General features: G+C 48.1%; 44 non-coding genes across 44 annotated transcripts; all 44 read left to right on the plus strand.

Moving 5' to 3' along the window:
* The first annotated feature begins 279 nt into the window (after window positions 1–279).
* Window positions 280–352, plus strand: Trnak-cuu. The gene has a single exon. It is a non-coding gene; the product is annotated as a tRNA-Lys (tRNA).
* A 338-nt stretch (window positions 353–690) lies between these two features.
* On the plus strand, window positions 691–762 carry Trnat-agu. Its single transcript has one exon. It is a non-coding gene; the product is annotated as a tRNA-Thr (tRNA).
* Window positions 763–1,258: 496 nt separating this feature from the next.
* Window positions 1,259–1,331, plus strand: Trnar-ucg. Its single transcript has one exon. It is a non-coding gene; the product is annotated as a tRNA-Arg (tRNA).
* Window positions 1,332–1,783: 452 nt separating this feature from the next.
* Trnak-cuu lies at window positions 1,784–1,856 on the plus strand. The gene has a single exon. It is a non-coding gene; the product is annotated as a tRNA-Lys (tRNA).
* A 338-nt stretch (window positions 1,857–2,194) lies between these two features.
* Trnat-agu lies at window positions 2,195–2,266 on the plus strand. The gene has a single exon. It is a non-coding gene; the product is annotated as a tRNA-Thr (tRNA).
* A 496-nt stretch (window positions 2,267–2,762) lies between these two features.
* On the plus strand, window positions 2,763–2,835 carry Trnar-ucg. The gene has a single exon. It is a non-coding gene; the product is annotated as a tRNA-Arg (tRNA).
* Window positions 2,836–3,286: 451 nt separating this feature from the next.
* On the plus strand, window positions 3,287–3,359 carry Trnak-cuu. Its single transcript has one exon. It is a non-coding gene; the product is annotated as a tRNA-Lys (tRNA).
* Window positions 3,360–3,697: 338 nt separating this feature from the next.
* Trnat-agu lies at window positions 3,698–3,769 on the plus strand. Its single transcript has one exon. It is a non-coding gene; the product is annotated as a tRNA-Thr (tRNA).
* Window positions 3,770–4,268: 499 nt separating this feature from the next.
* On the plus strand, window positions 4,269–4,341 carry Trnar-ucg. Its single transcript has one exon. It is a non-coding gene; the product is annotated as a tRNA-Arg (tRNA).
* Window positions 4,342–4,793: 452 nt separating this feature from the next.
* Window positions 4,794–4,866, plus strand: Trnak-cuu. Its single transcript has one exon. It is a non-coding gene; the product is annotated as a tRNA-Lys (tRNA).
* Window positions 4,867–5,204: 338 nt separating this feature from the next.
* Window positions 5,205–5,276, plus strand: Trnat-agu. The gene has a single exon. It is a non-coding gene; the product is annotated as a tRNA-Thr (tRNA).
* Window positions 5,277–5,775: 499 nt separating this feature from the next.
* Window positions 5,776–5,848, plus strand: Trnar-ucg. The gene has a single exon. It is a non-coding gene; the product is annotated as a tRNA-Arg (tRNA).
* Window positions 5,849–6,300: 452 nt separating this feature from the next.
* On the plus strand, window positions 6,301–6,373 carry Trnak-cuu. Its single transcript has one exon. It is a non-coding gene; the product is annotated as a tRNA-Lys (tRNA).
* Window positions 6,374–6,711: 338 nt separating this feature from the next.
* Trnat-agu lies at window positions 6,712–6,783 on the plus strand. Its single transcript has one exon. It is a non-coding gene; the product is annotated as a tRNA-Thr (tRNA).
* Window positions 6,784–7,280: 497 nt separating this feature from the next.
* On the plus strand, window positions 7,281–7,353 carry Trnar-ucg. The gene has a single exon. It is a non-coding gene; the product is annotated as a tRNA-Arg (tRNA).
* A 452-nt stretch (window positions 7,354–7,805) lies between these two features.
* Window positions 7,806–7,878, plus strand: Trnak-cuu. Its single transcript has one exon. It is a non-coding gene; the product is annotated as a tRNA-Lys (tRNA).
* A 338-nt stretch (window positions 7,879–8,216) lies between these two features.
* On the plus strand, window positions 8,217–8,288 carry Trnat-agu. Its single transcript has one exon. It is a non-coding gene; the product is annotated as a tRNA-Thr (tRNA).
* A 496-nt stretch (window positions 8,289–8,784) lies between these two features.
* Window positions 8,785–8,857, plus strand: Trnar-ucg. Its single transcript has one exon. It is a non-coding gene; the product is annotated as a tRNA-Arg (tRNA).
* A 452-nt stretch (window positions 8,858–9,309) lies between these two features.
* Trnak-cuu lies at window positions 9,310–9,382 on the plus strand. Its single transcript has one exon. It is a non-coding gene; the product is annotated as a tRNA-Lys (tRNA).
* Window positions 9,383–9,720: 338 nt separating this feature from the next.
* Window positions 9,721–9,792, plus strand: Trnat-agu. The gene has a single exon. It is a non-coding gene; the product is annotated as a tRNA-Thr (tRNA).
* A 497-nt stretch (window positions 9,793–10,289) lies between these two features.
* On the plus strand, window positions 10,290–10,362 carry Trnar-ucg. The gene has a single exon. It is a non-coding gene; the product is annotated as a tRNA-Arg (tRNA).
* Window positions 10,363–10,814: 452 nt separating this feature from the next.
* Trnak-cuu lies at window positions 10,815–10,887 on the plus strand. The gene has a single exon. It is a non-coding gene; the product is annotated as a tRNA-Lys (tRNA).
* Window positions 10,888–11,225: 338 nt separating this feature from the next.
* Trnat-agu lies at window positions 11,226–11,297 on the plus strand. Its single transcript has one exon. It is a non-coding gene; the product is annotated as a tRNA-Thr (tRNA).
* A 496-nt stretch (window positions 11,298–11,793) lies between these two features.
* Window positions 11,794–11,866, plus strand: Trnar-ucg. The gene has a single exon. It is a non-coding gene; the product is annotated as a tRNA-Arg (tRNA).
* A 452-nt stretch (window positions 11,867–12,318) lies between these two features.
* Trnak-cuu lies at window positions 12,319–12,391 on the plus strand. The gene has a single exon. It is a non-coding gene; the product is annotated as a tRNA-Lys (tRNA).
* A 338-nt stretch (window positions 12,392–12,729) lies between these two features.
* Trnat-agu lies at window positions 12,730–12,801 on the plus strand. The gene has a single exon. It is a non-coding gene; the product is annotated as a tRNA-Thr (tRNA).
* Window positions 12,802–13,297: 496 nt separating this feature from the next.
* Window positions 13,298–13,370, plus strand: Trnar-ucg. Its single transcript has one exon. It is a non-coding gene; the product is annotated as a tRNA-Arg (tRNA).
* A 452-nt stretch (window positions 13,371–13,822) lies between these two features.
* Window positions 13,823–13,895, plus strand: Trnak-cuu. Its single transcript has one exon. It is a non-coding gene; the product is annotated as a tRNA-Lys (tRNA).
* A 338-nt stretch (window positions 13,896–14,233) lies between these two features.
* Trnat-agu lies at window positions 14,234–14,305 on the plus strand. Its single transcript has one exon. It is a non-coding gene; the product is annotated as a tRNA-Thr (tRNA).
* Window positions 14,306–14,801: 496 nt separating this feature from the next.
* Trnar-ucg lies at window positions 14,802–14,874 on the plus strand. Its single transcript has one exon. It is a non-coding gene; the product is annotated as a tRNA-Arg (tRNA).
* Window positions 14,875–15,326: 452 nt separating this feature from the next.
* Trnak-cuu lies at window positions 15,327–15,399 on the plus strand. The gene has a single exon. It is a non-coding gene; the product is annotated as a tRNA-Lys (tRNA).
* Window positions 15,400–15,737: 338 nt separating this feature from the next.
* Window positions 15,738–15,809, plus strand: Trnat-agu. Its single transcript has one exon. It is a non-coding gene; the product is annotated as a tRNA-Thr (tRNA).
* Window positions 15,810–16,309: 500 nt separating this feature from the next.
* Window positions 16,310–16,382, plus strand: Trnar-ucg. The gene has a single exon. It is a non-coding gene; the product is annotated as a tRNA-Arg (tRNA).
* A 452-nt stretch (window positions 16,383–16,834) lies between these two features.
* Trnak-cuu lies at window positions 16,835–16,907 on the plus strand. Its single transcript has one exon. It is a non-coding gene; the product is annotated as a tRNA-Lys (tRNA).
* Window positions 16,908–17,245: 338 nt separating this feature from the next.
* Window positions 17,246–17,317, plus strand: Trnat-agu. Its single transcript has one exon. It is a non-coding gene; the product is annotated as a tRNA-Thr (tRNA).
* Window positions 17,318–17,813: 496 nt separating this feature from the next.
* On the plus strand, window positions 17,814–17,886 carry Trnar-ucg. Its single transcript has one exon. It is a non-coding gene; the product is annotated as a tRNA-Arg (tRNA).
* Window positions 17,887–18,338: 452 nt separating this feature from the next.
* Trnak-cuu lies at window positions 18,339–18,411 on the plus strand. Its single transcript has one exon. It is a non-coding gene; the product is annotated as a tRNA-Lys (tRNA).
* Window positions 18,412–18,749: 338 nt separating this feature from the next.
* Window positions 18,750–18,821, plus strand: Trnat-agu. The gene has a single exon. It is a non-coding gene; the product is annotated as a tRNA-Thr (tRNA).
* A 499-nt stretch (window positions 18,822–19,320) lies between these two features.
* Trnar-ucg lies at window positions 19,321–19,393 on the plus strand. Its single transcript has one exon. It is a non-coding gene; the product is annotated as a tRNA-Arg (tRNA).
* Window positions 19,394–19,845: 452 nt separating this feature from the next.
* Window positions 19,846–19,918, plus strand: Trnak-cuu. The gene has a single exon. It is a non-coding gene; the product is annotated as a tRNA-Lys (tRNA).
* Window positions 19,919–20,256: 338 nt separating this feature from the next.
* On the plus strand, window positions 20,257–20,328 carry Trnat-agu. The gene has a single exon. It is a non-coding gene; the product is annotated as a tRNA-Thr (tRNA).
* A 494-nt stretch (window positions 20,329–20,822) lies between these two features.
* Trnar-ucg lies at window positions 20,823–20,895 on the plus strand. The gene has a single exon. It is a non-coding gene; the product is annotated as a tRNA-Arg (tRNA).
* A 452-nt stretch (window positions 20,896–21,347) lies between these two features.
* On the plus strand, window positions 21,348–21,420 carry Trnak-cuu. Its single transcript has one exon. It is a non-coding gene; the product is annotated as a tRNA-Lys (tRNA).
* A 338-nt stretch (window positions 21,421–21,758) lies between these two features.
* Window positions 21,759–21,830, plus strand: Trnat-agu. Its single transcript has one exon. It is a non-coding gene; the product is annotated as a tRNA-Thr (tRNA).
* The last annotated feature ends 412 nt before the right edge of the window (window positions 21,831–22,242 follow it).

The raw sequence follows: 22,242 nt of genomic DNA on the forward strand, positions 1-22,242 counted from the left end.
CGAGTTTTGGCTGGCATTTGCGCATCTAAGACAGCGTCGGAAAGTAACCCGTTCGGCTTCTGAGTCAAATCAAATATGTGTGTTAATTTTGACACCACTAGCGCTGCAGGTTTTCATGCAATTCCTGTACCTCTCAGAAATGATTATGAAATAAAAGTGAAGTACGTGACGTGTGTGACGCTAGGAAAACATTAGGCAGCATGGAGAGATTCTGTATGGGACCACCCCACCGAAACGAGAACTGTGTGTCGTGCGACCCGACACGTAGTCACCGACGCAGCCCGGCTAGCTCAGTCGGTAGAGCATGAGACTCTTAATCTCAGGGTCGTGGGTTCGAGCCCCACGCTGGGCGGAACGTAATTTTGTTCCGCTGCAGATGTAAATTACCGTTTCTCTGATCAATGTGACGTAATGGAAATAGCAACTTAAAACTTTGCCTACGTGTACATCAGTCGCAAGGAAAGTGTATCTGAAGGTGAAGGTGATTTCGTAGACATGTGTCAAAGACATGTTCTGAAATGTAAGTGGTGTTGGTTGGAGAGCACATCGGTTACGTGTGAGATGTGTAGCCAAGCAGTAATGGTGCGCCATAGCTGCAAATATTAGTCAGTAATATGAAGTGTTGTCAGCTTAAGCCTGATGATCCAGACGAGCGTAAGCACGAAGTACGCAAAACTACCGCTAGGCCGCGCCTCTTTAGCTCAGTGGCAGAGCACTGGTCTAGTAAACCAGGGGTCGTGAGTTCGATCCTCACAGGAAGCAAACGAATTTTCGAAATCAGTTGCGCGTCGTGGCCGTATAGCAAGCAGTATCTGGAACGACGAACAATTAGCAACAGGTGTTTTATTTAGAATTACTCTCAGATGTGATTGAGGCGAATGTCGCAGATAAAGCATTTTCCAAAACGGTACAGCGTAGGGTGGGAGGCGGAGTCTGATTTATATTTTTTACATGTGTTTTTCAAATATCACAGAGCCTCTCGCGAGCGTCGTCGTCGTCGTCGACGCCGCCGCTTCTGCAGAAGTAGCAAATCGCCATCGTAGCAAATGCGGCGAGGGACGCCCTGCCTTCGATTTCGAATGCACAAAGTGTGTGGTCTTGATTCCCAATCTCTACTTGGTCGGTCTCGTAAAGGCTTGAATGTAACGAATGGGTGGGAAGCAGCAAGAGGCAGCGGCTGTGTAGAACGAAAACACAATTCCTCAGCGGTATGAGCGTTTCGAGATGACACGAATGTAAGGAATACTTGGCGGCCAGTGACCGTGTGGCCTAATGGATAAGGCGTCGGACTTCGGATCCAAAGATTGCAGGTTCGAATCCTGTCACGGTCGTGTTTTTCCAATTCTGCAAAAGAAACACACCGTTTTAGTGTAGCTATTGAGCAGTACGAAATCGTCTGAATGTTGCTGTTGTCCATTTCCTGCTTGGAGATGCACTTGAGCTTGATACACACACAGCCAGAACGGTGTTATCTAGCGAAATGGTCGGCTGAGTGCCGTCACCGCGAGTTTTGGCTGGCATTTGCGCATCTAAGACAGCGTCGGAAAGTAACCCGTTCGGCTTCTGAGTCAAATCAAATATGTGTGTTAATTTTGACACCACTAGCGCTGCAGGTTTTCATGCAATTCCTGTACCTCTCAGAAATGATTATGAAATAAAAGTGAAGTACGTGACGTGTGTGACGCTAGGAAAACATTAGGCAGCATGGAGAGATTCTGTATGGGACCACCCCACCGAAACGAGAACTGTGTGTCGTGCGACCCGACACGTAGTCACCGACGCAGCCCGGCTAGCTCAGTCGGTAGAGCATGAGACTCTTAATCTCAGGGTCGTGGGTTCGAGCCCCACGCTGGGCGGAACGTAATTTTGTTCCGTTGCAGATGTAAATTACCGTTTCTCTGATCAATGTGACGTAATGGAAATAGCAACTTAAAACTTTGCCTACGTCACCATCAGACGCAAGGAAAGTGTATCTGAAGGTGAAGGTGATTTCGTAGACATGTGTCAAAGACATGTTCTGAAATGTAAGTGGTGTTGGTTGGAGAGCACATCGGTTACGTGTGAGATGTGTAGCCAAGCAGTAATGGTGCGCCATAGCTGCAAATATTAGTCGGTAATATGAAGTGTTGTCAGCTTAAGCCTGATGATCCAGACGAGCGTAAGCACAAAGTACGCAAAACTACCGCTAGGCCGCGCCTCTTTAGCTCAGTGGCAGAGCACTGGTCTAGTAAACCAGGGGTCGTGAGTTCGATCCTCACAGGAAGCAAACGAATTTTCGAAATCAGTTGCGCGTCGTGGCCGTATAGCAAGCAGTATCTGGAACGACGAACAATTAGCAACAGGTGTTTTATTTAGAATTACTCTCAGATGTGATTGAGGCGAATGTCGCAGATAAAGCATTTTCCAAAACGGTACAGCGTAGGGTGGGAGGCGGAGTCTGATTTATATTTTTTACATGTGTTTTTCAAATATCACAGAGCCTCTCGCGAGCGTCGTCGTCGTCGTCGACGCCGCCGCTTCTGCAGAAGTAGCAAATCGCCATCGTAGCAAATGCGGCGAGGGACGCCCTGCCTTCGATTTCGAATGCACAAAGTGTGTGGTCTTGATTCCCAATCTCTACTTGGTCGGTCTCGTAAAGGCTTGAATGTAACGAATGGGTGGGAAGCAGCAAGAGGCAGCGGCTGTGTAGAACGAAAACACAATTCCTCAGCGGTATGAGCGTTTCGAGATGACACGAATGTAAGGAATACTTGGCGGCCAGTGACCGTGTGGCCTAATGGATAAGGCGTCGGACTTCGGATCCGAAGATTGCAGGTTCGAATCCTGTCACGGTCGTGTTTTTCCAATTCTGCAAAAGAAACACACCGTTTTAGTGTAGCTATTGAGCAGTACGAAATCGTCTGAATGTTGCTGTTGTCCATTTCCTGCTTGGAGATGCACTTGAGCTTGATACACACACAGCCAGAACGGTGTTATCTAGCGAAATGGTCGGCTGAGTGCCGTCACCGCGAGTTTTGGCTGGCATTTGCGCATCTAAGACAGCGTCGGAAAGTAACCCGTTCGGCTTCTGAGTCAAATCAAATATGTGTGTTAATTTTGACACCACTAGCGCTGCAGGTTTTCATGCAATTCCTGTACCTCTCAGAAATGATTATGAAATAAAAGTGAAGTACGTGACGTGTGTGACGCTAGGAAAACATTAGGCAGCATGGAGAGATTCTGTATGGGACCACCCCACCGAAACGAGAACTGTGTGTCGTGCGACCCGACACGTAGTCAAGGCGCAGCCCGGCTAGCTCAGTCGGTAGAGCATGAGACTCTTAATCTCAGGGTCGTGGGTTCGAGCCCCACGCTGGGCGGAACGTAATTTTGTTCCGCTGCAGATGTAAATTACCGTTTCTCTGATCAATGTGACGTAATGGAAATAGCAACTTAAAACTTTGCCTACGTGTACATCAGTCGCAAGGAAAGTGTATCTGAAGGTGAAGGTGATTTCGTAGACATGTGTCAAAGACATGTTCTGAAATGTAAGTGGTGTTGGTTGGAGAGCACATCGGTTACGTGTGAGATGTGTAGCCAAGCAGTAATGGTGCGCCATAGCTGCAAATATTAGTCGGTAATATGAAGTGTTGTCAGCTTAAGCCTGATGATCCAGACGAGCGTAAGCACAAAGTACGCAAAACTACCGCTAGGCCGCGCCTCTTTAGCTCAGTGGCAGAGCACTGGTCTAGTAAACCAGGGGTCGTGAGTTCAATCCTCACAGGAAGCAAACGAATTTTCGAAATCAGTTGCGCGTCGTGGCCGTATAGCAAGCAGTATCTGGAACGACGAACAATTAGCAACAGGTGTTTTATTTAGAATTACTCTCAGATGTGATTGAGGCGAATGTCGCAGATAAAGCATTTTCCAAAACGGTACAGCGTAGGGTGGGAGGCGGAGTCTGATTTATATTTTTTACATGTGTTTTTCAAATATCACAGAGCCTCTCGCGAGCGTCGTCGTCGTCGTCGTCGACGCCGCCGCTTCTGCAGAAGTAGCAAATCGCCATCGTAGCAAATGCGGCGAGGGACGCCCTGCCTTCGATTTCGAATGCACAAAGTGTGTGGTCTTGATTCCCAATCTCTACTTGGTCGGTCTCGTAAAGGCTTGAATGTAACGAATGGGTGGGAAGCAGCAAGAGGCAGCGGCTGTGTAGAACGAAAACACAATTCCTCAGCGGTATGAGCGTTTCGAGATGACACGAATGTAAGGAATACTTGGCGGCCAGTGACCGTGTGGCCTAATGGATAAGGCGTCGGACTTCGGATCCGAAGATTGCAGGTTCGAATCCTGTCACGGTCGTGTTTTTCCAATTCTGCAAAAGAAACACACCGTTTTAGTGTAGCTATTGAGCAGTACGAAATCGTCTGAATGTTGCTGTTGTCCATTTCCTGCTTGGAGATGCACTTAAGCTTGATACACACACAGCCAGAACGGTGTTATCTAGCGAAATGGTCGGCTGAGTGCCGTCACCGCGAGTTTTGGCTGGCATTTGCGCATCTAAGACAGCGTCGGAAAGTAACCCGTTCGGCTTCTGAGTCAAATCAAATATGTGTGTTAATTTTGACACCACTAGCGCTGCAGGTTTTCATGCAATTCCTGTACCTCTCAGAAATGATTATGAAATAAAAGTGAAGTACGTGACGTGTGTGACGCTAGGAAAACATTAGGCAGCATGGAGAGATTCTGTATGGGACCACCCCACCGAAACGAGAACTGTGTGTCGTGCGACCCGACACGTAGTCACCGACGCAGCCCGGCTAGCTCAGTCGGTAGAGCATGAGACTCTTAATCTCAGGGTCGTGGGTTCGAGCCCCACGCTGGGCGGAACGTAATTTTGTTCCGTTGCAGATGTAAATTACCGTTTCTCTGATCAATGTGACGTAATGGAAATAGCAACTTAAAACTTTGCCTACGTCACCATCAGACGCAAGGAAAGTGTATCTGAAGGTGAAGGTGATTTCGTAGACATGTGTCAAAGACATGTTCTGAAATGTAAGTGGTGTTGGTTGGAGAGCACATCGGTTACGTGTGAGATGTGTAGCCAAGCAGTAATGGTGCGCCATAGCTGCAAATATTAGTCGGTAATATGAAGTGTTGTCAGCTTAAGCCTGATGATCCAGACGAGCGTAAGCACGAAGTACGCAAAACTACCGCTAGGCCGCGCCTCTTTAGCTCAGTGGCAGAGCACTGGTCTAGTAAACCAGGGGTCGTGAGTTCGATCCTCACAGGAAGCAAACGAATTTTCGAAATCAGTTGCGCGTCGTGGCCGTATAGCAAGCAGTATCTGGAACGACGAACAATTAGCAACAGGTGTTTTATTTAGAATTACTCTCAGATGTGATTGAGGCGAATGTCGCAGATAAAGCATTTTCCAAAACGGTACAGCGTAGGGTGGGAGGCGGAGTCTGATTTATATTTTTTACATGTGTTTTTCAAATATCACAGAGCCTCTCGCGAGCGTCGTCGTCGTCGTCGTCGACGCCGCCGCTTCTGCAGAAGTAGCAAATCGCCATCGTAGCAAATGCGGCGAGGGACGCCCTGCCTTCGATTTCGAATGCACAAAGTGTGTGGTCTTGATTCCCAATCTCTACTTGGTCGGTCTCGTAAAGGCTTGAATGTAACGAATGGGTGGGAAGCAGCAAGAGGCAGCGGCTGTGTAGAACGAAAACACAATTCCTCAGCGGTATGAGCGTTTCGAGATGACACGAATGTAAGGAATACTTGGCGGCCAGTGACCGTGTGGCCTAATGGATAAGGCGTCGGACTTCGGATCCGAAGATTGCAGGTTCGAATCCTATCACGGTCGTGTTTTTCCAATTCTGCAAAAGAAACACACCGTTTTAGTGTAGCTATTGAGCAGTACGAAATCGTCTGAATGTTGCTGTTGTCCATTTCCTGCTTGGAGATGCACTTGAGCTTGATACACACACAGCCAGAACGGTGTTATCTAGCGAAATGGTCGGCTGAGTGCCGTCACCGCGAGTTTTGGCTGGCATTTGCGCATCTAAGACAGCGTCGGAAAGTAACCCGTTCGGCTTCTGAGTCAAATCAAATATGTGTGTTAATTTTGACACCACTAGCGCTGCAGGTTTTCATGCAATTCCTGTACCTCTCAGAAATGATTATGAAATAAAAGTGAAGTACGTGACGTGTGTGACGCTAGGAAAACATTAGGCAGCATGGAGAGATTCTGTATGGGACCACCCCACCGAAACGAGAACTGTGTGTCGTGCGACCCGACACGTAGTCACCGACGCAGCCCGGCTAGCTCAGTCGGTAGAGCATGAGACTCTTAATCTCAGGGTCGTGGGTTCGAGCCCCACGCTGGGCGGAACGTAATTTTGTTCCGCTGCAGATGTAAATTACCGTTTCTCTGATCAATGTGACGTAATGGAAATAGCAACTTAAAACTTTGCCTACTTGTACATCAGTCGCAAGGAAAGTGTATCTGAAGGTGAAGGTGATTTCGTAGACATGTGTCAAAGACATGTTCTGAAATGTAAGTGGTGTTGGTTGGAGAGCACATCGGTTACGTGTGAGATGTGTAGCCAAGCAGTAATGGTGCGCCATAGCTGCAAATATTAGTCAGTAATATGAAGTGTTGTCAGCTTAAGCCTGATGATCCAGACGAGCGTAAGCACGAAGTACGCAAAACTACCGCTAGGCCGCGCCTCTTTAGCTCAGTGGCAGAGCACTGGTCTAGTAAACCAGGGGTCGTGAGTTCGATCCTCACAGGAGGCAAACGAATTTTCGAAATCAGTTGCGCGTCGTGGCCGTATAGCAAGCAGTATCTGGAACGACGAACAATTAGCAACAGGTGTTTTATTTAGAATTACTCTCAGATGTGATTGAGGCGAATGTCGCAGATAAAGCATTTTCCAAAGCGGTACAGCGTAGGGTGGGAGGCGGCAGTCTGAATTATATTTTTTAGATGTGTTTTTCAAATATCACAGAGCCTCTCGCGAGCGTCGTCGTCGTCGTCGCCGCCGCCGCTTCTGCAGAAGTAGCAAATCGCCATCGTAGCAAATGCGGCGAGGGACGCCCTGCCTTCGATTTCGAATGCACAAAGTGTGTGGTCTTGATTCCCAATCTCTACTTGGTCGGTCTCGTAAAGGCTTGAATGTAACGAATGGGTGGGAAGCAGCAAGAGGCAGCGGCTGTGTAGAACGAAAACACAATTCCTCAGCGGTATGAGCGTTTCGAGATGACACGAATGTAAGGAATACTTGGCGGCCAGTGACCGTGTGGCCTAATGGATAAGGCGTCGGACTTCGGATCCGAAGATTGCAGGTTCGAATCCTGTCACGGTCGTGTTTTTCCAATTCTGCAAAAGAAACACACCGTTTTAGTGTAGCTATTGAGCAGTACGAAATCGTCTGAATGTTGCTGTTGTCCATTTCCTGCTTGGAGATGCACTTGAGCTTGATACACACACAGCCAGAACGGTGTTATCTAGCGAAATGGTCGGCTGAGTGCCGTCACCGCGAGTTTTGGCTGGCATTTGCGCATCTAAGACAGCGTCGGAAAGTAACCCGTTCGGCTTCTGAGTCAAATCAAATATGTGTGTTAATTTTGACACCACTAGCGCTGCAGGTTTTCATGCAATTCCTGTACCTCTCAGAAATGATTATGAAATAAAAGTGAAGTACGTGACGTGTGTGACGCTAGGAAAACATTAGGCAGCATGGAGAGATTCTGTATGGGACCACCCCACCGAAACGAGAACTGTGTGTCGTGCGACCCGACACGTAGTCACCGACGCAGCCCGGCTAGCTCAGTCGGTAGAGCATGAGACTCTTAATCTCAGGGTCGTGGGTTCGAGCCCCACGCTGGGCGGAACGTAATTTTGTTCCGTTGCAGATGTAAATTACCGTTTCTCTGATCAATGTGACGTAATGGAAATAGCAACTTAAAACTTTGCCTACGTCACCATCAGACGCAAGGAAAGTGTATCTGAAGGTGAAGGTGATTTCGTAGACATGTGTCAAAGACATGTTCTGAAATGTAAGTGGTGTTGGTTGGAGAGCACATCGGTTACGTGTGAGATGTGTAGCCAAGCAGTAATGGTGCGCCATAGCTGCAAATATTAGTCGGTAATATGAAGTGTTGTCAGCTTAAGCCTGATGATCCAGACGAGCGTAAGCACGAAGTACGCAAAACTACCGCTAGGCCGCGCCTCTTTAGCTCAGTGGCAGAGCACTGGTCTAGTAAACCAGGGGTCGTGAGTTCGATCCTCACAGGAAGCAAACGAATTTTCGAAATCAGTTGCGCGTCGTGGCCGTATAGCAAGCAGTATCTGGAACGACGAACAATTAGCAACAGGTGTTTTATTTAGAATTACTCTCAGATGTGATTGAGGCGAATGTCGCAGATAAAGCATTTTCCAAAACGGTACAGCGTAGGGTGGGAGGCGGAGTCTGATTTATATTTTTTACATGTGTTTTTCAAATATCACAGAGCCTCTCGCGAGCGTCGTCGTCGTCGTCGACGCCGCCGCTTCTGCAGAAGTAGCAAATCGCCATCGTAGCAAATGCGGCGAGGGACGCCCTGCCTTCGATTTCGAATGCACAAAGTGTGTGGTCTTGATTCCCAATCTCTACTTGGTCGGTCTCGTAAAGGCTTGAATGTAACGAATGGGTGGGAAGCAGCAAGAGGCAGCGGCTGTGTAGAACGAAAACACAATTCCTCAGCGGTATGAGCGTTTCGAGATGACACGAATGTAAGGAATACTTGGCGGCCAGTGACCGTGTGGCCTAATGGATAAGGCGTCGGACTTCGGATCCGAAGATTGCAGGTTCGAATCCTATCACGGTCGTGTTTTTCCAATTCTGCAAAAGAAACACACCGTTTTAGTGTAGCTATTGAGCAGTACGAAATCGTCTGAATGTTGCTGTTGTCCATTTCCTGCTTGGAGATGCACTTGAGCTTGATACACACACAGCCAGAACGGTGTTATCTAGCGAAATGGTCGGCTGAGTGCCGTCACCGCGAGTTTTGGCTGGCATTTGCGCATCTAAGACAGCGTCGGAAAGTAACCCGTTCGGCTTCTGAGTCAAATCAAATATGTGTGTTAATTTTGACACCACTAGCGCTGCAGGTTTTCATGCAATTCCTGTACCTCTCAGAAATGATTATGAAATAAAAGTGAAGTACGTGACGTGTGTGACGCTAGGAAAACATTAGGCAGCATGGAGAGATTCTGTATGGGACCACCCCACCGAAACGAGAACTGTGTGTCGTGCGACCCGACACGTAGTCACCGACGCAGCCCGGCTAGCTCAGTCGGTAGAGCATGAGACTCTTAATCTCAGGGTCGTGGGTTCGAGCCCCACGCTGGGCGGAACGTAATTTTGTTCCGCTGCAGATGTAAATTACCGTTTCTCTGATCAATGTGACGTAATGGAAATAGCAACTTAAAACTTTGCCTACGTGTACATCAGTCGCAAGGAAAGTGTATCTGAAGGTGAAGGTGATTTCGTAGACATGTGTCAAAGACATGTTCTGAAATGTAAGTGGTGTTGGTTGGAGAGCACATCGGTTACGTGTGAGATGTGTAGCCAAGCAGTAATGGTGCGCCATAGCTGCAAATATTAGTCAGTAATATGAAGTGTTGTCAGCTTAAGCCTGATGATCCAGACGAGCGTAAGCACGAAGTACGCAAAACTACCGCTAGGCCGCGCCTCTTTAGCTCAGTGGCAGAGCACTGGTCTAGTAAACCAGGGGTCGTGAGTTCGATCCTCACAGGAGGCAAACGAATTTTCGAAATCAGTTGCGCGTCGTGGCCGTATAGCAAGCAGTATCTGGAACGACGAACAATTAGCAACAGGTGTTTTATTTAGAATTACTCTCAGATGTGATTGAGGCGAATGTCGCAGATAAAGCATTTTCCAAAGCGGTACAGCGTAGGGTGGGAGGCGGCAGTCTGAATTATATTTTTTAGATGTGTTTTTCAAATATCACAGAGCCTCTCGCGAGCGTCGTCGTCGTCGTCGCCGCCGCCGCTTCTGCAGAAGTAGCAAATCGCCATCGTAGCAAATGCGGCGAGGGACGCCCTGCCTTCGATTTCGAATGCACAAAGTGTGTGGTCTTGATTCCCAATCTCTACTTGGTCGGTCTCGTAAAGGCTTGAATGTAACGAATGGGTGGGAAGCAGCAAGAGGCAGCGGCTGTGTAGAACGAAAACACAATTCCTCAGCGGTATGAGCGTTTCGAGATGACACGAATGTAAGGAATACTTGGCGGCCAGTGACCGTGTGGCCTAATGGATAAGGCGTCGGACTTCGGATCCGAAGATTGCAGGTTCGAATCCTGTCACGGTCGTGTTTTTCCAATTCTGCAAAAGAAACACACCGTTTTAGTGTAGCTATTGAGCAGTACGAAATCGTCTGAATGTTGCTGTTGTCCATTTCCTGCTTGGAGATGCACTTGAGCTTGATACACACACAGCCAGAACGGTGTTATCTAGCGAAATGGTCGGCTGAGTGCCGTCACCGCGAGTTTTGGCTGGCATTTGCGCATCTAAGACAGCGTCGGAAAGTAACCCGTTCGGCTTCTGAGTCAAATCAAATATGTGTGTTAATTTTGACACCACTAGCGCTGCAGGTTTTCATGCAATTCCTGTACCTCTCAGAAATGATTATGAAATAAAAGTGAAGTACGTGACGTGTGTGACGCTAGGAAAACATTAGGCAGCATGGAGAGATTCTGTATGGGACCACCCCACCGAAACGAGAACTGTGTGTCGTGCGACCCGACACGTAGTCACCGACGCAGCCCGGCTAGCTCAGTCGGTAGAGCATGAGACTCTTAATCTCAGGGTCGTGGGTTCGAGCCCCACGCTGGGCGGAACGTAATTTTGTTCCGCTGCAGATGTAAATTACCGTTTCTCTGATCAATGTGACGTAATGGAAATAGCAACTTAAAACTTTGCCTACGTGTACATCAGTCGCAAGGAAAGTGTATCTGAAGGTGAAGGTGATTTCGTAGACATGTGTCAAAGACATGTTCTGAAATGTAAGTGGTGTTGGTTGGAGAGCACATCGGTTACGTGTGAGATGTGTAGCCAAGCAGTAATGGTGCGCCATAGCTGCAAATATTAGTCAGTAATATGAAGTGTTGTCAGCTTAAGCCTGATGATCCAGACGAGCGTAAGCACGAAGTACGCAAAACTACCGCTAGGCCGCGCCTCTTTAGCTCAGTGGCAGAGCACTGGTCTAGTAAACCAGGGGTCGTGAGTTCGATCCTCACAGGAAGCAAACGAATTTTCGAAATCAGTTGCGCGTCGTGGCCGTATAGCAAGCAGTATCTGGAACGACGAACAATTAGCAACAGGTGTTTTATTTAGAATTACTCTCAGATGTGATTGAGGCGAATGTCGCAGATAAAGCATTTTCCAAAACGGTACAGCGTAGGGTGGGAGGCGGAGTCTGATTTATATTTTTTACATGTGTTTTTCAAATATCACAGAGCCTCTCGCGAGCGTCGTCGTCGTCGTCGACGCCGCCGCTTCTGCAGAAGTAGCAAATCGCCATCGTAGCAAATGCGGCGAGGGACGCCCTGCCTTCGATTTCGAATGCACAAAGTGTGTGGTCTTGATTCCCAATCTCTACTTGGTCGGTCTCGTAAAGGCTTGAATGTAACGAATGGGTGGGAAGCAGCAAGAGGCAGCGGCTGTGTAGAACGAAAACACAATTCCTCAGCGGTATGAGCGTTTCGAGATGACACGAATGTAAGGAATACTTGGCAGCCAGTGACCGTGTGGCCTAATGGATAAGGCGTCGGACTTCGGATCCGAAGATTGCAGGTTCGAATCCTGTCACGGTCGTGTTTTTCCAATTCTGCAAAAGAAACACACCGTTTTAGTGTAGCTATTGAGCAGTACGAAATCGTCTGAATGTTGCTGTTGTCCATTTCCTGCTTGGAGATGCACTTGAGCTTGATACACACACAGCCAGAACGGTGTTATCTAGCGAAATGGTCGGCTGAGTGCCGTCACCGCGAGTTTTGGCTGGCATTTGCGCATCTAAGACAGCGTCGGAAAGTAACCCGTTCGGCTTCTGAGTCAAATCAAATATGTGTGTTAATTTTGACACCACTAGCGCTGCAGGTTTTCATGCAATTCCTGTACCTCTCAGAAATGATTATGAAATAAAAGTGAAGTACGTGACGTGTGTGACGCTAGGAAAACATTAGGCAGCATGGAGAGATTCTGTATGGGACCACCCCACCGAAACGAGAACTGTGTGTCGTGCGACCCGACACGTAGTCACCGACGCAGCCCGGCTAGCTCAGTCGGTAGAGCATGAGACTCTTAATCTCAGGGTCGTGGGTTCGAGCCCCACGCTGGGCGGAACGTAATTTTGTTCCGCTGCAGATGTAAATTACCGTTTCTCTGATCAATGTGACGTAATGGAAATAGCAACTTAAAACTTTGCCTACGTGTACATCAGTCGCAAGGAAAGTGTATCTGAAGGTGAAGGTGATTTCGTAGACATGTGTCAAAGACATGTTCTGAAATGTAAGTGGTGTTGGTTGGAGAGCACATCGGTTACGTGTGAGATGTGTAGCCAAGCAGTAATGGTGCGCCATAGCTGCAAATATTAGTCAGTAATATGAAGTGTTGTCAGCTTAAGCCTGATGATCCAGACGAGCGTAAGCACGAAGTACGCAAAACTACCGCTAGGCCGCGCCTCTTTAGCTCAGTGGCAGAGCACTGGTCTAGTAAACCAGGGGTCGTGAGTTCGATCCTCACAGGAAGCAAACGAATTTTCGAAATCAGTTGCGCGTCGTGGCCGTATAGCAAGCAGTATCTGGAACGACGAACAATTAGCAACAGGTGTTTTATTTAGAATTACTCTCAGATGTGATTGAGGCGAATGTCGCAGATAAAGCATTTTCCAAAACGGTACAGCGTAGGGTGGGAGGCGGAGTCTGATTTATATTTTTTACATGTGTTTTTCAAATATCACAGAGCCTCTCGCGAGCGTCGTCGTCGTCGTCGACGCCGCCGCTTCTGCAGAAGTAGCAAATCGCCATCGTAGCAAATGCGGCGAGGGACGCCCTGCCTTCGATTTCGAATGCACAAAGTGTGTGGTCTTGATTCCCAATCTCTACTTGGTCGGTCTCGTAAAGGCTTGAATGTAACGAATGGGTGGGAAGCAGCAAGAGGCAGCGGCTGTGTAGAACGAAAACACAATTCCTCAGCGGTATGAGCGTTTCGAGATGACACGAATGTAAGGAATACTTGGCGGCCAGTGACCGTGTGGCCTAATGGATAAGGCGTCGGACTTCGGATCCGAAGATTGCAGGTTCGAATCCTGTCACGGTCGTGTTTTTCCAATTCTGCAAAAGAAACACACCGTTTTAGTGTAGCTATTGAGCAGTACGAAATCGTCTGAATGTTGCTGTTGTCCATTTCCTGCTTGGAGATGCACTTGAGCTTGATACACACACAGCCAGAACGGTGTTATCTAGCGAAATGGTCGGCTGAGTGCCGTCACCGCGAGTTTTGGCTGGCATTTGCGCATCTAAGACAGCGTCGGAAAGTAACCCGTTCGGCTTCTGAGTCAAATCAAATATGTGTGTTAATTTTGACACCACTAGCGCTGCAGGTTTTCATGCAATTCCTGTACCTCTCAGAAATGATTATGAAATAAAAGTGAAGTACGTGACGTGTGTGACGCTAGGAAAACATTAGGCAGCATGGAGAGATTCTGTATGGGACCACCCCACCGAAACGAGAACTGTGTGTCGTGCGACCCGACACGTAGTCACCGACGCAGCCCGGCTAGCTCAGTCGGTAGAGCATGAGACTCTTAATCTCAGGGTCGTGGGTTCGAGCCCCACGCTGGGCGGAACGTAATTTTGTTCCGTTGCAGATGTAAATTACCGTTTCTCTGATCAATGTGACGTAATGGAAATAGCAACTTAAAACTTTGCCTACGTCACCATCAGACGCAAGGAAAGTGTATCTGAAGGTGAAGGTGATTTCGTAGACATGTGTCAAAGACATGTTCTGAAATGTAAGTGGTGTTGGTTGGAGAGCACATCGGTTACGTGTGAGATGTGTAGCCAAGCAGTAATGGTGCGCCATAGCTGCAAATATTAGTCGGTAATATGAAGTGTTGTCAGCTTAAGCCTGATGATCCAGACGAGCGTAAGCACAAAGTACGCAAAACTACCGCTAGGCCGCGCCTCTTTAGCTCAGTGGCAGAGCACTGGTCTAGTAAACCAGGGGTCGTGAGTTCGATCCTCACAGGAAGCAAACGAATTTTCGAAATCAGTTGCGCGTCGTGGCCGTATAGCAAGCAGTATCTGGAACGACGAACAATTAGCAACAGGTGTTTTATTTAGAATTACTCTCAGATGTGATTGAGGCGAATGTCGCAGATAAAGCATTTTCCAAAACGGTACAGCGTAGGGTGGGAGGCGGAGTCTGATTTATATTTTTTACATGTGTTTTTCAAATATCACAGAGCCTCTCGCGAGCGTCGTCGTCGTCGTCGACGCCGCCGCTTCTGCAGAAGTAGCAAATCGCCATCGTAGCAAATGCGGCGAGGGACGCCCTGCCTTCGATTTCGAATGCACAAAGTGTGTGGTCTTGATTCCCAATCTCTACTTGGTCGGTCTCGTAAAGGCTTGAATGTAACGAATGGGTGGGAAGCAGCAAGAGGCAGCGGCTGTGTAGAACGAAAACACAATTCCTCAGCGGTATGAGCGTTTCGAGATGACACGAATGTAAGGAATACTTGGCGGCCAGTGACCGTGTGGCCTAATGGATAAGGCGTCGGACTTCGGATCCGAAGATTGCAGGTTCGAATCCTATCACGGTCGTGTTTTTCCAATTCTGCAAAAGAAACACACCGTTTTAGTGTAGCTATTGAGCAGTACGAAATCGTCTGAATGTTGCTGTTGTCCATTTCCTGCTTGGAGATGCACTTGAGCTTGATACACACACAGCCAGAACGGTGTTATCTAGCGAAATGGTCGGCTGAGTGCCGTCACCGCGAGTTTTGGCTGGCATTTGCGCATCTAAGACAGCGTCGGAAAGTAACCCGTTCGGCTTCTGAGTCAAATCAAATATGTGTGTTAATTTTGACACCACTAGCGCTGCAGGTTTTCATGCAATTCCTGTACCTCTCAGAAATGATTATGAAATAAAAGTGAAGTACGTGACGTGTGTGACGCTAGGAAAACATTAGGCAGCATGGAGAGATTCTGTATGGGACCACCCCACCGAAACGAGAACTGTGTGTCGTGCGACCCGACACGTAGTCACCGACGCAGCCCGGCTAGCTCAGTCGGTAGAGCATGAGACTCTTAATCTCAGGGTCGTGGGTTCGAGCCCCACGCTGGGCGGAACGTAATTTTGTTCCGCTGCAGATGTAAATTACCGTTTCTCTGATCAATGTGACGTAATGGAAATAGCAACTTAAAACTTTGCCTACGTGTACATCAGTCGCAAGGAAAGTGTATCTGAAGGTGAAGGTGATTTCGTAGACATGTGTCAAAGACATGTTCTGAAATGTAAGTGGTGTTGGTTGGAGAGCACATCGGTTACGTGTGAGATGTGTAGCCAAGCAGTAATGGTGCGCCATAGCTGCAAATATTAGTCAGTAATATGAAGTGTTGTCAGCTTAAGCCTGATGATCCAGACGAGCGTAAGCACGAAGTACGCAAAACTACCGCTAGGCCGCGCCTCTTTAGCTCAGTGGCAGAGCACTGGTCTAGTAAACCAGGGGTCGTGAGTTCGATCCTCACAGGAGGCAAACGAATTTTCGAAATCAGTTGCGCGTCGTGGCCGTATAGCAAGCAGTATCTGGAACGACGAACAATTAGCAACAGGTGTTTTATTTAGAATTACTCTCAGATGTGATTGAGGCGAATGTCGCAGATAAAGCATTTTCCAAAGCGGTACAGCGTAGGGTGGGAGGCGGCAGTCTGAATTATATTTTTTAGATGTGTTTTTCAAATATCACAGAGCCTCTCGCGAGCGTCGTCGTCGTCGTCGTCGCCGCCGCCGCTTCTGCAGAAGTAGCAAATCGCCATCGTAGCAAATGCGGCGAGGGACGCCCTGCCTTCGATTTCGAATGCACAAAGTGTGTGGTCTTGATTCCCAATCTCTACTTGGTCGGTCTCGTAAAGGCTTGAATGTAACGAATGGGTGGGAAGCAGCAAGAGGCAGCGGCTGTGTAGAACGAAAACACAATTCCTCAGCGGTATGAGCGTTTCGAGATGACACGAATGTAAGGAATACTTGGCGGCCAGTGACCGTGTGGCCTAATGGATAAGGCGTCGGACTTCGGATCCGAAGATTGCAGGTTCGAATCCTGTCACGGTCGTGTTTTTCCAATTCTGCAAAAGAAACACACCGTTTTAGTGTAGCTATTGAGCAGTACGAAATCGTCTGAATGTTGCTGTTGTCCATTTCCTGCTTGGAGATGCACTTGAGCTTGATACACACACAGCCAGAACGGTGTTATCTAGCGAAATGGTCGGCTGAGTGCCGTCACCGCGAGTTTTGGCTGGCATTTGCGCATCTAAGACAGCGTCGGAAAGTAACCCGTTCGGCTTCTGAGTCAAATCAAATATGTGTGTTAATTTTGACACCACTAGCGCTGCAGGTTTTCATGCAATTCCTGTACCTCTCAGAAATGATTATGAAATAAAAGTGAAGTACGTGACGTGTGTGACGCTAGGAAAACATTAGGCAGCATGGAGAGATTCTGTATGGGACCACCCCACCGAAACGAGAACTGTGTGTCGTGCGACCCGACACGTAGTCACCGACGCAGCCCGGCTAGCTCAGTCGGTAGAGCATGAGACTCTTAATCTCAGGGTCGTGGGTTCGAGCCCCACGCTGGGCGGAACGTAATTTTGTTCCGCTGCAGATGTAAATTACCGTTTCTCTGATCAATGTGACGTAATGGAAATAGCAACTTAAAACTTTGCCTACGTGTACATCAGTCGCAAGGAAAGTGTATCTGAAGGTGAAGGTGATTTCGTAGACATGTGTCAAAGACATGTTCTGAAATGTAAGTGGTGTTGGTTGGAGAGCACATCGGTTACGTGTGAGATGTGTAGCCAAGCAGTAATGGTGCGCCATAGCTGCAAATATTAGTCAGTAATATGAAGTGTTGTCAGCTTAAGCCTGATGATCCAGACGAGCGTAAGCACGAAGTACGCAAAACTACCGCTAGGCCGCGCCTCTTTAGCTCAGTGGCAGAGCACTGGTCTAGTAAACCAGGGGTCGTGAGTTCGATCCTCACAGGAAGCAAACGAATTTTCGAAATCAGTTGCGCGTCGTGGCCGTATAGCAAGCAGTATCTGGAACGACGAACAATTAGCAACAGGTGTTTTATTTAGAATTACTCTCAGATGTGATTGAGGCGAATGTCGCAGATAAAGCATTTTCCAAAACGGTACAGCGTAGGGTGGGAGGCGGAGTCTGATTTATATTTTTTACATGTGTTTTTCAAATATCACAGAGCCTCTCGCGAGCGTCGTCGTCGTCGTCGACGCCGCCGCTTCTGCAGAAGTAGCAAATCGCCATCGTAGCAAATGCGGCGAGGGACGCCCTGCCTTCGATTTCGAATGCACAAAGTGTGTGGTCTTGATTCCCAATCTCTACTTGGTCGGTCTCGTAAAGGCTTGAATGTAACGAATGGGTGGGAAGCAGCAAGAGGCAGCGGCTGTGTAGAACGAAAACACAATTCCTCAGCGGTATGAGCGTTTCGAGATGACACGAATGTAAGGAATACTTGGCGGCCAGTGACCGTGTGGCCTAATGGATAAGGCGTCGGACTTCGGATCCGAAGATTGCAGGTTCGAATCCTGTCACGGTCGTGTTTTTCCAATTCTGCAAAAGAAACACACCGTTTTAGTGTAGCTATTGAGCAGTACGAAATCGTCTGAATGTTGCTGTTGTCCATTTCCTGCTTGGAGATGCACTTGAGCTTGATACACACACAGCCAGAACGGTGTTATCTAGCGAAATGGTCGGCTGAGTGCCGTCACCGCGAGTTTTGGCTGGCATTTGCGCATCTAAGACAGCGTCGGAAAGTAACCCGTTCGGCTTCTGAGTCAAATCAAATATGTGTGTTAATTTTGACACCACTAGCGCTGCAGGTTTTCATGCAATTCCTGTACCTCTCAGAAATGATTATGAAATAAAAGTGAAGTACGTGACGTGTGTGACGCTAGGAAAACATTAGGCAGCATGGAGAGATTCTGTATGGGACCACCCCACCGAAACGAGAACTGTGTGTCGTGCGACCCGACACGTAGTCACCGACGCAGCCCGGCTAGCTCAGTCGGTAGAGCATGAGACTCTTAATCTCAGGGTCGTGGGTTCGAGCCCCACGCTGGGCGGAACGTAATTTTGTTCCGTTGCAGATGTAAATTACCGTTTCTCTGATCAATGTGACGTAATGGAAATAGCAACTTAAAACTTTGCCTACGTCACCATCAGACGCAAGGAAAGTGTATCTGAAGGTGAAGGTGATTTCGTAGACATGTGTCAAAGACATGTTCTGAAATGTAAGTGGTGTTGGTTGGAGAGCACATCGGTTACGTGTGAGATGTGTAGCCAAGCAGTAATGGTGCGCCATAGCTGCAAATATTAGTCGGTAATATGAAGTGTTGTCAGCTTAAGCCTGATGATCCAGACGAGCGTAAGCACGAAGTACGCAAAACTACCGCTAGGCCGCGCCTCTTTAGCTCAGTGGCAGAGCACTGGTCTAGTAAACCAGGGGTCGTGAGTTCGATCCTCACAGGAAGCAAACGAATTTTCGAAATCAGTTGCGCGTCGTGGCCGTATAGCAAGCAGTATCTGGAACGACGAACAATTAGCAACAGGTGTTTTATTTAGAATTACTCTCAGATGTGATTGAGGCGAATGTCGCAGATAAAGCATTTTCCAAAACGGTACAGCGTAGGGTGGGAGGCGGAGTCTGATTTATATTTTTTACATGTGTTTTTCAAATATCACAGAGCCTCTCGCGAGCGTCGTCGTCGTCGTCGTCGACGCCGCCGCTTCTGCAGAAGTAGCAAATCGCCATCGTAGCAAATGCGGCGAGGGACGCCCTGCCTTCGATTTCGAATGCACAAAGTGTGTGGTCTTGATTCCCAATCTCTACTTGGTCGGTCTCGTAAAGGCTTGAATGTAACGAATGGGTGGGAAGCAGCAAGAGGCAGCGGCTGTGTAGAACGAAAACACAATTCCTCAGCGGTATGAGCGTTTCGAGATGACACGAATGTAAGGAATACTTGGCGGCCAGTGACCGTGTGGCCTAATGGATAAGGCGTCGGACTTCGGATCCGAAGATTGCAGGTTCGAATCCTATCACGGTCGTGTTTTTCCAATTCTGCAAAAGAAACACACCGTTTTAGTGTAGCTATTGAGCAGTACGAAATCGTCTGAATGTTGCTGTTGTCCATTTCCTGCTTGGAGATGCACTTGAGCTTGATACACACACAGCCAGAACGGTGTTATCTAGCGAAATGGTCGGCTGAGTGCCGTCACCGCGAGTTTTGGCTGGCATTTGCGCATCTAAGACAGCGTCGGAAAGTAACCCGTTCGGCTTCTGAGTCAAATCAAATATGTGTGTTAATTTTGACACCACTAGCGCTGCAGGTTTTCATGCAATTCCTGTACCTCTCAGAAATGATTATGAAATAAAAGTGAAGTACGTGACGTGTGTGACGCTAGGAAAACATTAGGCAGCATGGAGAGATTCTGTATGGGACCACCCCACCGAAACGAGAACTGTGTGTCGTGCGACCCGACACGTAGTCACCGACGCAGCCCGGCTAGCTCAGTCGGTAGAGCATGAGACTCTTAATCTCAGGGTCGTGGGTTCGAGCCCCACGCTGGGCGGAACGTAATTTTGTTCCGCTGCAGATGTAAATTACCGTTTCTCTGATCAATGTGACGTAATGGAAATAGCAACTTAAAACTTTGCCTACGTGTACATCAGTCGCAAGGAAAGTGTATCTGAAGGTGAAGGTGATTTCGTAGACATGTGTCAAAGACATGTTCTGAAATGTAAGTGGTGTTGGTTGGAGAGCACATCGGTTACGTGTGAGATGTGTAGCCAAGCAGTAATGGTGCGCCATAGCTGCAAATATTAGTCAGTAATATGAAGTGTTGTCAGCTTAAGCCTGATGATCCAGACGAGCGTAAGCACGAAGTACGCAAAACTACCGCTAGGCCGCGCCTCTTTAGCTCAGTGGCAGAGCACTGGTCTAGTAAACCAGGGGTCGTGAGTTCGATCCTCACAGGAGGCAAACGAATTTTCGAAATCAGTTGCGCGTCGTGGCCGTATAGCAAGCAGTATCTGGAACGACGAACAATTAGCAACAGGTGTTTTATTTAGAATTACTCTCAGATGTGATTGAGGCGAATGTCGCAGATAAAGCATTTTCCAAAGCGGTACAGCGTAGGGTGGGAGGCGGCAGTCTGAATTATATTTTTTAGATGTGTTTTTCAAATATCACAGAGCCTCTCGCGAGCGTCGTCGTCGTCGCCGCCGCCGCTTCTGCAGAAGTAGCAAATCGCCATCGTAGCAAATGCGGCGAGGGACGCCCTGCCTTCGATTTCGAATGCACAAAGTGTGTGGTCTTGATTCCCAATCTCTACTTGGTCGGTCTCGTAAAGGCTTGAATGTAACGAATGGGTGGGAAGCAGCAAGAGGCAGCGGCTGTGTAGAACGAAAACACAATTCCTCAGCGGTATGAGCGTTTCGAGATGACACGAATGTAAGGAATACTTGGCGGCCAGTGACCGTGTGGCCTAATGGATAAGGCGTCGGACTTCGGATCCGAAGATTGCAGGTTCGAATCCTGTCACGGTCGTGTTTTTCCAATTCTGCAAAAGAAACACACCGTTTTAGTGTAGCTATTGAGCAGTACGAAATCGTCTGAATGTTGCTGTTGTCCATTTCCTGCTTGGAGATGCACTTGAGCTTGATACACACACAGCCAGAACGGTGTTATCTAGCGAAATGGTCGGCTGAGTGCCGTCACCGCGAGTTTTGGCTGGCATTTGCGCATCTAAGACAGCGTCGGAAAGTAACCCGTTCGGCTTCTGAGTCAAATCAAATATGTGTGTTAATTTTGACACCACTAGCGCTGCAGGTTTTCATGCAATTCCTGTACCTCTCAGAAATGATTATGAAATAAAAGTGAAGTACGTGACGTGTGTGACGCTAGGAAAACATTAGGCAGCATGGAGAGATTCTGTATGGGACCACCCCACCGAAACGAGAACTGTGTGTCGTGCGACCCGACACGTAGTCACCGACGCAGCCCGGCTAGCTCAGTCGGTAGAGCATGAGACTCTTAATCTCAGGGTCGTGGGTTCGAGCCCCACGCTGGGCGGAACGTAATTTTGTTCCGCTGCAGATGTAAATTACCGTTTCTCTGATCAATGTGACGTAATGGAAATAGCAACTTAAAACTTTGCCTACGTGTACATCAGTCGCAAGGAAAGTGTATCTGAAGGTGAAGGTGATTTCGTAGACATGTGTCAAAGACATGTTCTGAAATGTAAGTGGTGTTGGTTGGAGAGCACATCGGTTACGTGTGAGATGTGTAGCCAAGCAGTAATGGTGCGCCATAGCTGCAAATATTAGTCAGTAATATGAAGTGTTGTCAGCTTAAGCCTGATGATCCAGACGAGCGTAAGCACAAAGTACGCAAAACTACCGCTAGGCCGCGCCTCTTTAGCTCAGTGGCAGAGCACTGGTCTAGTAAACCAGGGGTCGTGAGTTCGATCCTCACAGGAAGCAAACGAATTTTCGAAATCAGTTGCGCGTCGTGGCCGTATAGCAAGCAGTATCTGGAACGACGAACAATTAGCAACAGGTGTTTTATTTAGAATTACTCTCAGATGTGATTGAGGCGAATGTCGCAGATAAAGCATTTTCCAAAACGGTACAGCGTAGGGTGGGAGGCGGAGTCTGATTTATATTTTTTACATGTGTTTTTCAAATATCACAGAGCCTCTCGCGAGCGTCGTCGTCGTCGTCGACGCCGCCGCTTCTGCAGAAGTAGCAAATCGCCATCGTAGCAAATGCGGCGAGGGACGCCCTGCCTTCGATTTCGAATGCACAAAGTGTGTGGTCTTGATTCCCAATCTCTACTTGGTCGGTCTCGTAAAGGCTTGAATGTAACGAATGGGTGGGAAGCAGCAAGAGGCAG

The sequence above is a fragment of the Schistocerca piceifrons genome, unplaced genomic scaffold (genome assembly GCF_021461385.2).
Source record: "Schistocerca piceifrons isolate TAMUIC-IGC-003096 unplaced genomic scaffold, iqSchPice1.1 HiC_scaffold_1137, whole genome shotgun sequence".
Taxonomy (NCBI): Eukaryota; Metazoa; Arthropoda; class Insecta; order Orthoptera; family Acrididae; genus Schistocerca; species Schistocerca piceifrons.